We start from the raw sequence: 5000 nt of genomic DNA, 5'->3' as shown, positions 1-5000 counted from the left end.
TTTGTAGGTGTCGTGTGATATTTATAACAGGGTTGATATGATTTGACAACTGGAACTGTTAAGCGATAGCCAGTAGTGGCACTTCTGAGCACTTTCAGTCCATCAGCTAATGGGCTTATGCACTTCTGCAGAAACTGGAACTCCAGTATGTGTGTATCAATAGAGCACAAGAGCTCAGAAGATCTTGTCAATTAAGTAAATGTGCACATGGTTTTCATAGGTATATTTGGTAACCATAGTAAGAAAATACCTTGTGACCGTAATTATCCAGCAGAAATAAGAAACCTCTCCCCATGTCTTCTTTACTACCTTCAGCAATAAGAAAAGCACGAAATCTGTCTCTTTAAATCCACAACAAACTTTTTTGCTCACTGTTTTGTTTTTTTCTCTCCAGTAAGAAAGATTCATACTTGTACTTTTAATTGTCGGTTTTTCAGATCAGATTATATCTGTTTCCTTCAAAAATTTTCTTCCAAGAAAATCTGCCAGTAATTTGGGGGTTTTCTTTTGCTTTTGAGTAGTGAAGTAATTATCCATATCCCCCAATCTATAATATTACTACAATTATGCTTTAACTTTTTAAGACACCAACCAAAGAAATTCTCTCCATTTTGGAAAATGAGAGACTATGAATACATGTGAATACTGCTTTCAAAATCAAATATATTAGGGGGCTAGGTTCTGTTCCCAGGGTATTGGTTTGCAAGAGTCTGGAGTTTTTAACAAAGGCAGATGCAGAAGTTCTTGGTCCTGCATGACTTCACCTTACACCTTTCTTTGCCATAGCAGTATAATTTTCAGAGGGACTGAAATAACAAGGAAAACAGCTCAATTAAAGCAAGTCAAAAAATCCACTGCATTCTTGCATTATCTTCTCCCACTTGTTTGATGATGCATTTCCACACATGAACAGTTGTGCTGACAAACATGTGGTGTTATGGTATAGGAACAGTTCCGGGAGTTCCAGGGAACATTGAAGCAGCTTCACCACTGAAGCCAGAATCTCATGATGCATTTACTTCCTCTGGCCTTCAAGTCCTTTTTTCCCAATTACTCCATTAATTTTAATGAGGTTTCTCAGCAAGACCATGAGTTGCCAAAGCTGGGTTTGAATTATATTCTCAGTGAAAGACTACATGTTCCAGCAATATCCTTTTTAATAAGAGCAGTAGTCAAAATACTTTTCCTTGCAATTTTTTTCATAAACTAAATAACACTGTAAACCAGTAATCATTTCTGTTTGTTCAGATATAGTCACATATAGCTTCTGTGTCTCTGTGAACAGCAGTTTATGCATTCACAGGTTTATGTGGACATAGAGTATAAATATAAACATGCATCCTTATTTAAGGATAATGTACAAGCAGGAATATCTCTTGTGATACTGAACAGTCCTGCATCTTAATAACAATGGCTTTCAGGGATAATTTCAAAAAGCAGAACCTTGAAGTATCGTAATAAAGTCATAATTTCTAGTCTGTTGCACTTATATTCCAGGAAAGCATACTCAACATACATAATTTCTGTATAAATTGTGTGATATGTGTATCTGCTACGCTGCAGAAATGGCAAAGGCCCAGGTTACTGATTCTTTGCTTCACTGCTTTTAATACAAGTCATCTAACAAGGTAATGAGGTAGACAACAGGAAATTTAATATTAATTTTCCATGGCCTATTGAAACCTTTTTCTTATAAGAGGTTTTTGTGATTTACCTTAACTAATATCACCTAGTCAGAGACATCATTATTTGGATCTATTTAAGCAGAAAAGTATAACTTACTGCATCACAGAATTTACCATTGCTAACATTATATTTTGCCTACAGCAAGATAATAAAATCTTGGCTTTCCAAAGCAAGAAATTTTTTATGCAATGCTGCAGTTGATTTCCTTTTCTACAACTGATTTTTATTATATTCCATAGCAAGCGCTCTCAGCAAATTTAAAGATTATTTGCAATATGTATTTTTGGAATAAACCTGCTGCAGTTATACAAGGAGTTCTATAAACTATTCCTGTAGATGCGTCTTACAGTTTAATATCCTTAGATTAAAGAGACCATCACAGCATTTTGTATGCTGACTAAGCAAAACATTTACAGTGGGGCAAATAATTGGTAAATCTTACTTTGAGGTTTGAGCATCTGCTCCAAATATGTAACTGCAGGATATAGTACTGAATCAAATAAACCTTTTTATTTTTAGAAATATCTTCATTTGGACATAGTCTCTACCACAAAAATGATCTTTCTTATGACCTATTTTTCTATGAATATTAATTAAAGAAACCTGTGTGAATGAATAAACAGACAGTACTCTCAGTACAAAGTTTCTCATCTCCCTGCACCACAGTAGATAGAAAAACAGTCATGGAAACCTTTTTGAACAATGGAATATTGGCTGAAGCTTATTCCACACTTCCATTCAAGCAGTCTTTGAAACAAGGACATTTCCAGAGAAATGTCCTCTGATCTAGAATGGCTGCTATTTGCCACATGAACGAGTTGCATCATTGATGGAAAACACACAAAAGTTGAAAGGACTTTGACAATGATACAAAGAATTTGTTCCCTATAATGTAAACAGCTTTCAACATACTGCCTTGTGATGCTGGAGTTAGAAATGTCAGGGGTGGCCTCTTGGCCACAGGTAGTTCCTGCATTCTCAGGTGGCCTGTTTGGCATAGGAGGAGCAAGGATTTGCTCTTGGACAGACTATGAGAGGATGCTGTGTTCTTTTGCTTTTTTATTTCCTCCTGTTTGGGACACAGTATTGTTTCTAGGATTATTGCCCTTACAAACGTGAAAAGGATTGTGAGCCTGTAACTTATTCCATTGTGTCATCTGTGCTAATATAACATACCACTTTGTCCCAAAAATCAAACTCTTCTTGTACCCAGAGGCCACCAGGGTTGCAAACACACCCTTAGAAGAAGAATGTGGGCATCTTCAGCTGACAAAGTTCCTGCCTTTGTGCTGTGATAAGGCACTGGATACAAGCTGCCTTGCCATCATTCGCTGGCACCTCAAAGCTTGTGCTGCCTTTTGGTATCCTGCCATCAGGCAAGGTTTGCCATGGGTGTTTTTGAGCTAGGACTGGTTATTTTTCTTGTTTTTTTTCCTGAACCAAAGGAGGACAAACATGTACTTGAAATGCAAATATATCTACTACGAAAACAAGTAAATTTTTTTTGGTATAATTCTTAGCAGTGGTGACACCTTCTTTGCAGGACTGAATGACTTAGGAAATAAATCCTTTAAGATTAATAAATTTTAAAGCATTCTCTCTTTATTCCCTATTTTACCAGATAGCCAAGCTTTTACATTTCTCTAATTGCAGAGGTGCTGTTTTCTCAGAGTCTCAGTCCATTAGCAGTGCAAAAGACCTGAGACTCTGGTCATATAATTTTTTTTTAAGAGAGATTCACCTTTCTCAAGGATCAGTGGGAAAAGCAAAGTCATGACATAATTTCTCATTTTATAATGGGGAATTTATTCAAACATGTTTTGATTACCATTTATCACTGAGGACACCTTACAATTAAATACCTTCATTTGCACATAGGTATCCCAGAGACCTTTTGAATTGCCTTGAAACTTGCTCCAGATTTTCTTTTTTTCTTCATTTTCACTTAGTCTCTCGGCTCAGTACTGCAACAAGAAATATTCATGCTGACACAATTAACAGCTTTATGCTTGCATATTTGAAGAAACAGTCTTTAATTAATAACAAGAGGCTTGTGAAAATTAAAAATAGTTTGTTTTGAAAGTGTATTTGAGAACATTTGTATTTGAGAGTTTGTTTGAGAAAGTGTATTGGGGACAATGTAAGTTTTCAGGATGGAAACCATCCTTTTTCTCTTGAATCCTGAAGATATGAAATAATTGAAACAGTTGTCATCTTTTACATAGCAGCCAGAAAATCAGATACTACTTAGAGTCATGAAGAAGATTTGTTATTAGGTGATATAGGACATTTTCAGATTAACATGACCAGTTAATTCTCAGGAATCCAAACAAAACATATAGCCCAAACTCCCATGTTTATACAAATTCACTTTCACACCACTGGCTGCCTTTTGAAGTCATTCTCATAAGGGTGTTTTGTTACACCACTATCATTTAAATGATCACATGAAAGTATTTTTCATACTTTATCCACTATTTCTCTTCTTATAGGTTGGGGTTTTTTATAATTATGATATTAAAAAAGAAAAGAAAGAGGGAGAGAGAGAGAGAGGGAGAGAGAGAGGAAGAGAGAAACTGAAATCTACCCCTGTAGTGATTATTTCCTTTGGACAGTGGTTTGGCTTAGCAGGGGTATCCATGCTGAGAACTGAACTACTGACACATTCATTACAGTGTGAAGAGCACAGATGCACAGATGCATTTTCTTTAAGTTACCAGAGAAGTATGTAAGGACTCAGGTATGAAGGAGCATCTCAACTGGGACTACAGTAAAAAAAGTAACCTTACCAGAGTCCACATTATTGCAGTTCCTGTCAGCCAGTTTAGGCAAGAGTTAATCTGAAATAAATTCAGAAAAAAAAAGTGGGGATCCAATGGTTAGCAATAAACTTCTCCGTTCCCCACCATTACCCTCGTTGTGTACATAAATCTTTCTCTCTTCTTCTCTTGAATTGGTTTTTTCCACACTAACCCTTCTGTACAATATTGCAGCCCACATTTTTGCAACTATGTCTACTATCTTCCATCTCCCTTCACTTTGAAACTTATGCTTCACGGTGTTCATATTTGTCACATTCTAGTTTTTCCACAGGAACTGAGGAAGTGGCATTGCTCTATGCTCTCTAGAAATGCCAGGAGATGCCACAACCTGTAATGACCCTGGACAGCAGTGGGGTGTGAACATTTGCAGGCACTGACAGCATTGTGCATACCAGACCACTGCTGATAGATCTCAGGGTTATTGGCTCAAGAAGATGAGATGGTTGACAATATAAAAAGAAGTATTTATTAATTTTGACTAATCTACCTTTC

At 36.4% G+C, this 5000-nt stretch overlaps 1 long non-coding RNA gene across 1 annotated transcript; it reads right to left on the bottom strand.

Annotated features, from left to right (window-relative positions):
* Positions 1–3472: 3472 nt before the first annotated feature.
* LOC121657359 lies at positions 3473–4528 on the bottom strand. The gene is made up of 2 exons (XR_006013580.1): positions 4476–4528; positions 3473–3650 (listed from the first exon to the last, which is right to left on the bottom strand). It is a non-coding gene; the product is annotated as an uncharacterized LOC121657359 (long non-coding RNA).
* Between the last annotated feature and the right edge of the window lie 472 nt (positions 4529–5000).

The sequence above is a fragment of the Corvus kubaryi genome, unplaced genomic scaffold (assembly GCF_017639235.1).
Source record: "Corvus kubaryi isolate FWS band 111438036 unplaced genomic scaffold, C.kubaryi_AGA036_p1.0 split1-37296, whole genome shotgun sequence".
Lineage (NCBI taxonomy): Eukaryota > Metazoa > Chordata > Aves > Passeriformes > Corvidae > Corvus > Corvus kubaryi.
The sequence above is the reverse complement of the archived record's forward strand: the minus strand, read 5'-3'. Positions and strand labels throughout refer to the sequence as shown.